General features: G+C 32.7%; 1 non-coding gene across 1 annotated transcript; it reads right to left on the bottom strand.

Moving 5' to 3' along the window:
* Positions 1–12,191: 12,191 nt before the first annotated feature.
* Positions 12,192–12,322, bottom strand: LOC115896248. Its single transcript, XR_004056150.1, has one exon. It is a non-coding gene; the product is annotated as a small nucleolar RNA SNORA70 (small nucleolar RNA).
* Positions 12,323–13,460: the final 1,138 nt, after the last annotated feature.

Raw genomic sequence — 13,460 nt, 5'->3', positions numbered from 1 at the left:
GCCATCCCATTACTGGGTATATACCCTAAGGATTATAAGTCATGCTGCTATAAAGACACATGCACAAGTATGTTTATTGCAGCACTATTCACAACAGCAAAGACTTGGAATCAACCCAAATGTCCATCAGTGACAGACTGGATTAAGAAAACGTGGCACATACACACCATTGAATACTATGCAGCCATAAAAAAAGGATGAGTTTGTGTCCTTTGTAGGGACATGGATGCAGCTGGAAACCATCATTCTTAGCAAACTATCACAAGAACAGAAAACCAAATACCGCATGTTCTCACTCATAGGTGGGAATTGAACAACGAGATCACTTGGAAACAGGAAGGGGAGTATCACACACCGGGTCCTATTTTGAGGAGGGGGTAGGGGGGAAGGAATAGCATTAGGAGATATACCTAATGTAAATGACGAGTTAATGGGTGCAGCACACCAACATGGCACATGTATACATATGTAACAAACCTGCACGTTGTGCACATGTACCCTAGAACTTAAAGTATAATTTTAAAAAAAATTTTAACAAATCAATGCTTATGTGTGAACATTTTTATAATAAAATGTTGATGGTAATTGCCAAAAAAAACAAAAAAAAACAAAAAAACAAAAAAACCTGAGACCGATAAGAACAGAAACTTGTTTCTCACAGTCCAGGAGGCTGAAAAGTTCAAGACCATGTTGGCAGGTTTGGCACCAAGTGAGGTCCCAGTTTCTGCTTCTAAAATGGTATCTTGAATGCTGTGTCCTCACATTAGCTAGTTCCCTTCAGCCCTTTTGTAATGGACTAATCCCGTCTATGAGTACAGAGTCCTCATGGCCTAATTACTCCTAAAGGCCTCACCTCCTAATACTATTGCATTGAGGATTAAGTTTCAAAAAGGATTTTAGAGGGGAGATAAACATTCAAGCTAAAGCATAATAATCCATAATTTTTGAATGAATGAATAAAAAGTCACTTGCATTTAAATGTGAAAAGGGAGATACTTTCAGTGTCAGTTATTTTCTGTTCAATTGCCATTATTCCTGGTAAAAATTCAGAGCAATCAGTTGGCTTTCAATTAAATTTACACATCAATTATAAAAATTTTAAATGTTAACTCTGTTTCTACCCTTCATGATATTTAATATATATATTAATTTTATAAGAACTACTTAAATTTTTTTCTTCCAATTTTCTAATTCTCTTTCCCTTGTGGAAATGAGTGAACATACACAATATATAGTGACAGATAATGCATTGCTAATGTCTTATTTTGGTAAGATACTTTCATTAGTATTTTCAATAGAACTGAGGTTTTTATTTTTATATATTTTTTTAACCAAGCCTGACTCTTATTATAGATGATCTAAAGTATTAATGTAATACAAAACCATTGTATTTCTTGGCATGAAGAAAAAATGTGGGTCATGTCAAACACCTGCAATGACAGTTAAATCATGTCACAAACAGATAAGCTAATTATGTTGAAAAATGATTCCGCACACACTATGTAAAGCATTGTCCTTTTCCTCTATTGGAGGGAATTTATTCATAGACATCATGTATACTTTCTTCCCAAAGGGTAAGGTTGACCTAGAACCCTATGGATGACCCTTTATAGTTAAGCTTGCCAACTACTTGTCAGAAATGATTAGTGAGAAATGTAGGAAAGAAATGTTCCCCTGTTGGTAACAGGGGGCAAATAGAAGATGCTCTGAAGTTGTCATGAGGAATCACATTTTTTCAATAAGAATATTTTTTATTTGATAAGATCTAATATCACAGATCAACCTTTGTTTATACATATTCTAGATACTAATTGTATTGAACTTGACAAGTTTAGGTAATAGAAAATTCTGTGACAACTCACAAAAAAGTATGTGTGCATTGTAATCATTTTTATTATAAATAATAACTGTGTCTTTTCTTGATAAAATGAAGATATAATAAATCAGGATTTTCCCTCAATCATATCTTTTAGAAACTGAGTTTATGTGTCTTTGGATTTATAATAATCCCAAACTCACATTTTATGTTAAAATACTCATTAAAATGAGATAATTTATTACAACTTTATTTTGGATTGTATTCTGAATATATTACAACATAAAAGCTAAAGAATGCTATGCATTTTTTGAAACAGATTTATATAAGCCTCACAGTCTGTATTATGAAATCAATATTAATTTTGAAGTAATATTTTGATCTACTAGATTCATAAAATGAGCGAGAATTCTTCAGTTATTATTTTGAATCCTCTCTTTATATCTCTTAATAATACAGATAGCACTGATTTAAGCTATAGGAAAATGTAATATGCATTGTGTTTGAGCAAAGTGTGTTATAATTTTGGATGTACATCAACCTATACTAGATCCCTATGTTATATAAGACTGAATATCCTAGATCATATTGGGTTCTTACAATCAATAATATTTTACATTAAACACCAAAAATAATATGACATTCATTTATAATCCAGAAAAAATGAATAACTCCCACGAGAAATTTATGTTTCATTGCTTCTTATGCTAATAACTTTAAAGTTCAAATGCTAACTTTCTATCTCCATTTTATTTAGAATGTATAATAAATCTTTAATGAAAAATTATGGATTTCTATTTTTGAAAGTTACCTTTTGTCATTTTTTTCTCTGCAGTAGTGTGGTTTAAAAACCTAGCTCAGTTCTACTAGTAAAATAACTCTTAAAAGTTGGATGAAACATTAAAAAATACATTGTTTTAGTGTCACAATGATCAGGCAAGAAGATAAAAATTTTATGAAAATTAAGGTTTTACCTTGAGAGCATTGTCTGGTCCTGATAAGGATGAGGCCGTGTTTCTTGGGATTGTAAAGAGTAGGGGACCAGAGACAAAGCTCAAAGTCCAACCAAACTGGGAGTGTAGTAAGGTAACACTCTTACACTATTGGAAGGAGTGTAAATTAGTTCAGCCATTGTGGAAGATAGTATGGTGATTCCTCAAGGATCTAGAACTAGAAATACCATTTAAGCCAGCGATCTTATTACTGGGAATATACTCAAAGGATTATAAATTATTCTACTATAAAGACATAGGCACACATATGTTTACTGCAGCACTATTTACAATAGCAAAGACTTACAACCAACCCAAATGTCCATCAATAATAGACTGGATAAAGAAAATGTGGCACATATACACCATGGAATATTATGCAGCCATAAAAAACATGAGTTCATGTCTTTTGCAGAGACATGGATGAAGCTGGAAGCCATCATTCTCAGCAAAGTAACACAGGAACAGAAAACTAAACACCACATGTTTTCATAAGTGGGAGTTAAACAATGAGAACACATAGTCACAGGGAGGGGATCATCAGGGAGGGGCTGTAAGGGATGGGGGGCTAGGGGAGTGATAACATTAGGAGAAATACCTAATGTAGGTGATAGGTTGAAGGGTGCAACAAACCACCATAACACATGTATACCTATGTAACAAAACTGCACATTCTGCACATGGACACAGGGACGGCAGCATTACATACCGGGGCCTGTTGCGGGGTGGAGGGCAAGGGGAGGGAGAGCATTAGGACAAATACCTAATGCATGTGGGGCTTAAAACCCTGATGACGGGTTGATAGGTGCAGCAAACCACCATGGCACATGTATACCTATGTAACAAACCTATACGTTCTGCACATGTATTCCAGGATGTAAAGTGAAAAAAAAAAAAAAAAAAAAAAAAAAAAAAAAAAAAAAAAAAAAAAAAAAAGAATGCCCTTTTCTGAGGTTCTTACTAATATGACCTGTGTAACTTGAAAATCCTCGAGACAGAAATTTAAAGTGATCCCATTCTGTTTATAACCCTGGGTCCTTGTTATTAACAAATTTATATAATCCTTTTGGGAACCCTATTTCAATTCTAACCTAAAATTATTTGCATAAATATACTTCAATTAGTTAGGAATTGACAGTAAAACAAAACAAAACACATAGAGAAGCATCGTACATGAAAAGGAAATAGGAGGAAAACAAGGAGATAAAAGAATCACATGGGCCGGGCGCGGTGGCTCAAGCCTGTAATCCCAGCACTTTGGGAGGCCGAGACGGGCGGATCACGAGGTCAGGAGATCGAGACCATCCTGGCTAACACGGTGAAACCCCGTCTCTACTAAAAAATACAAAAAAACTAGCCAGGCGAGGTGGCGGGCGCCTGTAGTCCCAGCTACTCCGGAGGCTGAGGCAGGAGAATAGCGTGAACCCGGGAGGCGGAGCTTGCAGTGAGCTGAGATCCGGCCACTGCACTCCAGCCTGGGCGACAGAGCAAGACTCCGTCTCAAAAAAAAAAAAAAAAAAAAAAGAATCACATGAAGAAAGACTGCAGCTATTGGAATTATAAGAATGTATAACGAACAAGTTTGAATTAAGTAAGAATTAAAATGAATGATTTAAAAGTTTAATTAAAACAATAATAAACACATAACTGTCACATTCATAATATATTAGAGATAGCTAAAGTGAGAATATCCACATAATGTAAAACATATGAAATTCACTGTAACTATTAAGAGATGTATAACTATGAACAATAAAGAGAAAGGATTAAATGATATGAAAGACAGAATGAAAATGACTATCACATATTAAACTTGAGTCTAATATATTCATTAGTGAGATTTACTGACAGATTACAGACCTTATGAAAGACATCAAATTCTCAGATTCAAGAGAAATAACACATTACACACAAGATACATAAGATGAATTCATTCCTAGGCACACCTAAGTTTTTATAATAACCTGTACCTTCAGTCATCTTCATTCTTCTTGACCTGATCTATTTTTCTCATCTTATTTACCACCTTCAAACATATGGTACATATCCTATTTATTTTGGGTATCTCATATTACAATATAATATCAAAACAGATTTTGTTGATTTTGTTTGCAAGATGTAACCGAAGTGCCTAGATTATTTTTATAGCATAGTATATGTTCAAAAGTTATTACCAAATAAATATAAAGTACATTTACGAATGGTGAAGGAGAATATAAACCAGAGGGAATACCTTCAGAACTACCACGACAAAATGACACATAACTTAAATGTCAAAATACCAATACTGACTTCTTATCAACAGCAATAAAATGTAGGAAAAAAATTGGAAAATATCCTCGATGTGTTTAGACACACTTCTATATATTAGAGGTTTGTAAAACATAAAACACCTTTTATAAATGATCAAAATAATGACATTTTAGGCAAAGAATAACAGAAAATTTATCATCCAGAAACACCTTCTAAAGAAATCTCAAAAGACAAATTTCAAACAGAGGAAAATGAACAGAGATAAAGGATTTGAGATAAAATAAGTAATAATGAGAAAAACAGAATATATATGGAAGGTATAAAAAATAAAGTTCACTTCAATACAAAATTGAAATGTAGGTTTATGAAAAACAGAAGCCAAATTGCTGAAAACAATAGACTATAATTAAGAGATTAATCAAAGAGAAAGTTTTAACTTTCTTATGTTTATAAGTAAAGATGTTTTGGTGGGGGTCCCTATTGGTCTTCCTCTTTGATGATTTACTTAAACCACTCTCAGAACTCAGAGAAGCAATTATACTCATGTTTATAGTTTATTAAAATAAAAGGATGCAGATTCATATCAACAAAGGAAAAAGGTGCTCAGGACAAAGTTCAGGAGAAATCAGGCACAAGCTTACAAGTGTCCCATTACAGTAGAATCATATGCAGACACACTTCAATCTCCCAGTAACGCTGCATACAACCACATGTGAATTCTTGGCAATTAGACCAGCTTATTTAATCTTTGATGTCCCAGGTTTTTATTGGTGGTTAATCACATAGGCATGCAATGCCCACGTGACAAAACTCAGCAAATGCAGCTTCTTTTCCATGATCCCTCTAGAACAAAAACAGGCATTCGGCATAAATCATATCTTAGAATAAACATATCTGGTTAAATTGATACCACATGGTTCAAATAAATATAACATGACTCAGGGCCTCGGGCATATAAAGTCAGTCATTCACCATAAACCCAAGGCCTCAGATGTACAAAAACACTCTTCACGGTAATACTGTTTCCAGAACTCAGAGGATAGTTAGTCCTAAAGACAAATTACCTTTAAATGTACAGGATTGAAGAAACCCTGGCCTGCTGAGTTAACACATTCTTGCCTAATCCATATTTATTGTCCCTGATCTAGTCTCTCCTGTGGCAAAACAATCATATTTTTCTGAGCATCTACATTGAATATAGTATTTATATGACAGTAACAACAGTAATACTAACATGAATATGCCTAGCATTTTATAGACACAGTGTAGGGTAAAGATGGATTTTTAAAAATTACTAATGCATCCTACAAGACCATTCCATACACTTTAATATTTTGTACAAACAAAATTACTCATTCCGCCTCTCAATCTGTTTTTATTTTTACCTTTTGATAAATCTGTGCAGAACTATTTAGCACTGAAATTAGATAATGACTAGCTAAATTCTGTTTTCTCAGGCCATTTATCATTCACCCATATTACATTCTGAGGAGGCTTTAACTCAATATCTTAATACATTTGATTATCAATATAAACATTATATAACTTCTCTACATAAGATAGTTAAACCTCACCAACAATGCTATTGTAATGTCATATTGCAGTATGGTCATGTTACAATTCAGGTTTATTACAGAAAAAGTTACTAAGAATGATAGAGCTATTTTTTACAGCTACTCCACAGAATTGGTCCTTGTCTTTATACCGTATATTATTATAAATAAGTGTTGTTACAACTCACAATGATTCGATTATTTCTGGGTTCCTAACGGGTTGTGGACATAGCCAGTCACCCTGTCTCAGTTCACAGGCTCTATTTGACAATGGTCTCTACTATATGCTGTCATACACCAGGATGCACTCCCTTCTTAGAGACAAGACACAAGAATTAGAATTGTTTACATCTCTGCTACCTGTACTTCAGGATGTCTTATCCTTATCTATTCTTGGGACAATGGCAATAACAATCAATTAATATAAATTATGAGTGACCTCAGAGATGGGGTCCCTAAAGATTATATAAATGTGTCCCTCAGCATCTAAGAAAAACCATTGCCATATGGCTATTTAGGCTTCCATGTTTAAAGTGATAAAGTGATGTTATTGAGTCATAATACAAGCTCATTGCCAGCGTCGGGTCCTAGCATTATCCATCATTAATTGTTGAGTCCACCTTACCCAGTTCACTAAAACGTCATCATTTTTCCAGGTTGAATCTCATCCCTTCCTCTCTCATAGATGAGAATTCCCTCTAATCTATTTTAGTTAATAGATCTTCTCCCTTAAAAGCCCTTAATGATTAAAAATGAATTCAGCTTCACAATGCCTAGATGAGCACTTACCTCCCTGAAGGTTTTTTTCTATTTTATAGGCCAATCCTTAACCCAACATGGTTGTTGTCATTGTGGACTAGATTTAACCGGAATCAGGAACCATGTTTTATACTCCAAACTGTTTGGTTGTCAGTATGAGGACAAAAATAAGAAAAAAACAAAACAACAAACAGACAATAACAAAAACACCAGTTCTCTACAATTTTAGAGAAACAGAAGAGGAAGGAATGCTTCTCAATTAATTTTATGAAGCAAGCGTGGCACTTAAACAGAATAAGACAAAGATGATTAAAAAAAAGAAAAGGAAAAAAATTAAACAAACAAAACTTTAGACAAACATACCCTACATGAAAATCTGCAAATATACCCTAGATGCAAAATCCTCAACAACTTGAATACGACACTATGTAGAAAAGTGATAAACATGACTAAGCTGTGTTTATTCCAGAAATGCTGGATAGGTTCAACATTTAAAAAAATCTCATAATATAGTTCATCATATTAATATTCTAAAATGGGAAAACACATGATCATTTCAATAAATGCAAGGGAAAAAGACACTATTCAACAGTTACTTGTGATAAAAATGCAGCAAACCAGAAATAGCAAAAAATTCCTTCATCTTGATAAAGACTATAGAAAAATCCATCATATTTAGCTGTGAAACACTGACTGTTTTCCACATCTATGCTCAGGAATAAAGCAAGGGTGTTTGTTTTTATCACTCTTTTTCAACACAATACTTAGAGTCCTATCCAGTGTATAAAGGAAAAAAGAGAGAATGAAATAATTGCAGATTGGAAATAAATAAGTAAAACTCTTCCTACTTGTGAATAATATTATTATATATGTAGAAATTTTTACAGCATTTAGGGGAGAGAAGGAATGTAGAAAAGGGAAAGGAACGGGGAGGAAAAAACAAAGGAGAAGGAGAAAGTAAAAGAAGAAGGAGAAGCAGTGTCTCATAAAATTAAGAGAGATTTAGCAAGATTAGGACACAAGGTAAAAACAGGTTTCCTGACATTTTTAAACGCATTTCAATAACTTCCCAAGCATAAAGATTTCTTAGGTAGTTGAATACTTTGGTCAATTTCCAGAGTCATGAAAGTCTGTTTTAATCCATTTATAGTGGCCTTTGTGTAGAGGATTTGCTGATCTTTTCAAGTGACCATAGTCCACATCAATGGATTGATTGAATATGGAAACTATCTTGAACTCCCAAGATAAACGTGAATTAATAATGATATATTTTACCAACACACGTGCATACACACACACACACACACACACACACAGACATGAAAGGATTTAATTGGATAATATTTTGCTGAAGTTTTTGAAATCTAAATTAATCATCTCAAGGCATGTTTGTCTACAGGACACTTTCTTGTAATGTCTTTTTTATGGTTTGGTATGGGGATAATGGTAGACTCATAAAATGTTGAAAAGTGTTTCCTCTTTTTTATTTCTTCAAGTTTTGTGTAAAGTGCAAATTATATTTCCTTAAATCTTAGTAAAATTTGTCAGTTAATTTATCTAGGTGTGTATTAATAAATTTCAAACATATGCATAGGGGTGTTCATGCTATTGCTTTCCTTTTGAGTTTGCCTTAGTAGTTTGTATCTTTTGAGGGATTGGTACATTTAATATAAATCAACTAATTTATATTTATAAATTTCATCATGGTATTCATTTAGATATTCTTAAACTTTTGTAGGACAATGGAAATGTTATTTCTATCATTCTTTTTTTGTTTGTTTTGAGACAGAGTCTCATTCTGTCACCTAGGGCTTGAGTTCAGTGGCCTGATCTTCATTCACTGCAAACTCCACCTCCCAGTAGGTGGGAATTCTTGTGCCTCAGCCTCCCGAGTAGGTGGGAATGGAGGCATGCACCACCATGCTCACCTGCCTCGGCCTCCCAAAATGCTGGGATTACAGGCATGAGCCCCCACCCCCGGCCACTTCTATCATTCTTAAAATTTGTAAATTATTTATTTCCTATTATTTTCTCCTTAGTCTGGCCAGAGATTTAACAATTTTATTGATCCCTTCAAAGATCTAAGTTTAGTTTAATTTACTTAACTATATACTTTTTCTCTGTTTAATGTTGTTTATTTCTTCATCAACCTTTATTATTTTCTTCTTTCTGATTGCTTCAGAATTAATTTGTTCTCATTTTTATAATGATAAGTTGAAAGCTTTCATCATAATTTCAAGATAATTTTTCTGTTCTATTGCAAGCTCTTAATGGGATAGATTTTTCCCTGAACACAGCAATTTAAGCATTTTGATACGTTATGCTTTTTTAATTTATCTTACTTTTGGCTAGGTTCATGTTTAAATATACATATGTGCAAGAATGTTTTTCTTTGAGTTATATGGATTTAGAGATTTAAAAAAGGCAAAAAAAAAAATTTTGGAAATTTATAGGAGACTTAGTTCACCATAATTGTTACATAATTGTACATATGTTGCAAGTAATGTAGTAAGAAAAGTATTTATATTTGTATACATGTTTGGCCCTTAATGATGAAATTAATGCACAGTTGTCTAACTATAATAATTTCCTTATAATCACACTAGTTTTCCTTTGGTGCCACAAGATGATGAACCTCACTTCAGTGTGACCAAGCAAAATGAGGTACAAAAACTGTCCAATCAATGTGAACATATCTCAAACTCATACGAATTTTATAAATATTTTACATGTAAATTAAATTAGAAATTTAAAATATATAATATATTTTATTTCAGAAATATCTGTTTGCCTTTTGGAACTCAAAGTTCAAAACCATCTGTTGTCATCTTTAACTAACTATTTTTTAAGTTAATTTCTACCTGGATCTATGAAAATGCTGTCACACAATGTGGAAATAAAGAAAACATTTACAGAAAAATTGTCCATATGGACACATTTTAGACAGATGATCTAATTAGCATAGTAGCCACCAAACTGGTAAATAAACACTTTTGTTGATTTGCTGTTTAATCAGCATCTATTCTAAATTCTGTAATATTATTTAGTAAAACAGTTTATTTCAATCCATAAATATATTTTATAAATTTATGCCCAGTAAATTGCCAGGTAAACCGTGGAATTATTAACTGTTTTCTATAAGTGATGGTCTTTTTTTAATTCAAGCTGCTTTCTACAGTGGATTGATGAGAGTTAAAGAAGATTAAAATGCTTATTCTATAATGAAAGCCAATGCTGGCATGCTGATATATAATCTCTATAGAACAAAAAGTATTCATGCCTTAGTCTCAGATTTTTAATAGTGGTTCTAAGCACTCTTAAAAATTGTATTATTTAGACATTTTGTCGTATATTTAAAAAATATTTTCTTAGAATACTGTGGATGTTATACAAATCATATAACAGAGAGATAATTTCTTATGTAAATTTACAATACAATTTTTTTAAATAAAACTATTGTGAAATTATTTTCAAATGTTATAAATGTTAATGAGTTTTGTTATATTGGTTCCAATATTTCTAGCATACAGAAAACATCATTTTCCCTGGGAATTAATATTTGGAAATGGTGTTTAAGAAAAACCATGTTTGATGTTGGAAAATGCTATATCTAGTATAACTATAGATGTTTGGAAAGCTGTTCAGTTATGCTAAAGATAAAGAAAGGAGAGAAAAATGACAGAAGGGGAAGTCTGAACAAAACAAAATAATACCTGAAAATGTTGAATGGATATTTAATATTTGTGAATGTTTATGTTCTCTATTTCACCATTATTTAAACATTTATATTTTCAAAGGGAAATAATAATTTTTTTGAAATCATTTTAGTTTTTTACAGAGTGCTGTATTTTTTTCTTTTCAATTTCAATTTGGTAAGCAAACAAAATGAAAGTCAGAATATTATAGATAATTAGATTTATTTTTTGAGGTTTGTTGAAACTCTTTATCCTTTATGTATGTATATCAAGTAGTATAATAAAAAAGAAATATAAAATGATTAGATATACATAAAGGTATTGCAGATAATGTTTTTGACATGCTCTTTCTTTTAATATATTTTGCAGATATAGCCATTCCAGATTATTATTTCAGAAACTAAGATGATTCTCAGTAGGGAAGCCTTACTGCATGCCGTTTTCATCAAAGGGAGCTTAGTTTATTTGCCTGTCTGAATATTGACATTATATTACTAATTTACACATTGGGGAAAGGGTCAAGAGATCTCCAAATTTTTGTTGACTTGATATTAACCTGAGAGGGGAATGTTAATAACTGACAAAATATATCCACAGTAGTTAGACATCAAGATAAAGTTACATTTAATTTTTTAAAAAATCTACTGCATGTTGTTGAATTATTATATATAGATAGATAGATAGATAGATAGATAGATAGATAGATAGATAGATAGATAGATATTTGATGTACAGGAAATAGAATTCATTGGTGGGCATGAGTAAAGAGGGGGCAGCTCTTTTCGAATGCAGGGCTAGTTGCTTGTACAGGGGCCCGTGATTCCAGGGATATATTTGGCCCCATAGCCATCCAGGATGAGTTGTTTCTCAGCCACCAAGTCTTAAAATGTATATGCATTAAACTTAGTAAAATCGCACTTCCTTGAGATGTGGTTCTTTGGGCATTCATTGAACTTGAACTTGGCCCTAAATAAGGACTCAATTGTATGCTCCAGGTTTTGCAGCTCGGTATGGATGAACATAAACAATGTGAACTCTGGCCTCTGTGTCCTGGGGCTTTCCAAAGGCATAATACATCCCCAGTCTTAAACCTAGATTGGGGAAAGCACTAGATTCGAGACATAAATGTTCAATGGCAAAGGCTATTGCACACAAGGAACAGGCTGCTGTACATTACCTAGGATGCTACTGTTTGCAGCCATTGCACACCAGGCCCCCACTAGAAAAAGAACTGGGTAGCTTAATTGATTGTAGAAATTATTTTATATATTAAATTTTTCAGGACTAGTATCTTTTATTCAAGATAGCTAAATGTAATTTATATTAGATCATATACAGTAAGTGGTAAATTATAGAAATTGTGCATATCAAAGTCATATTAAGTGGGCAATATGGCCTTTAACATAATAAAGTTTATTGATAAAAAATAAAATAAAATAATGTGGATTTGTAGTGCTCTTGTATGTTAACTAAAACAAATTAATAAAACCTATTGAAACCCATAATCTTTAAAACTATCTACTTACACTTTGGGAGGTCTAGGTGGCCTGATCATCTGAGGTCAGGAGTTCAAGACCAGCCTGGCCAACATAATGACATCCCGCCTTTACTAAAAATACAAAAATTAAACAGGCATGGTGGTGCGTGCCTGTAATCCCAGCTACTCAGGAAGCTGAGGCAGGGAGAACTGCTTGAACCCGGGAAGGGAAGGTTACAGTGAGCCACGACTGGGTCACTAAACTACAATCTGGGCGACAGAGCGAGACTCCGTCTCAAAAAAAAAACAAACAAAAAAACAAAAAACAAACAGAAAAACACACAACAAAAATGTTATCCACTTAAATATTTTATTAAAATAAATATTTTTCTGCTATCCTAGGTTTGTTTTGTCTCAATAATATAAATAGTGTATTGGTTGTCTGAAAGTGTTAAATAGAAGCATATTTTAGGGCATTGCTGAAATATCAACCTACTTTTCTTACTCGAAGTTATGCAGTGGTGTATTGATTAATGCATTGGAATTTGTTGAGCAGTTTGTATGTCTGAAAACCAACGTTCAGAGACATGTAGGTTAAATCCAGCAATCAAATATAAGAGAGATATTTCAGAATATTATTTTTATATACGAAAAACACTTCAAAAAAAATGGAAGGTCATTAGGAAGGCATTGTAAAGTTAATATTTTCCAGCAAAGCTATTACATTTATTTTTCTGCAGTTCTTTAGTTATAAAAAGCAGAATGTAGTTACAGATCTAGTCAGGGTTAAATTGATTGAAAAATGAAAAACACTGTTTCATTTTTAAATGAATTAACAATTAAGCCAGTTGTTTATGTTGTCCCACTTATATACTAGAATATGCTACATTCTTTTGGGCATCTTTTAGACCATAG

Source organism: Rhinopithecus roxellana, chromosome 2, assembly GCF_007565055.1.
Source record: "Rhinopithecus roxellana isolate Shanxi Qingling chromosome 2, ASM756505v1, whole genome shotgun sequence".
Classification (NCBI taxonomy): Eukaryota; Metazoa; Chordata; class Mammalia; order Primates; family Cercopithecidae; genus Rhinopithecus; species Rhinopithecus roxellana.
This window is presented reverse-complemented; position numbering and strand designations above follow the sequence as displayed.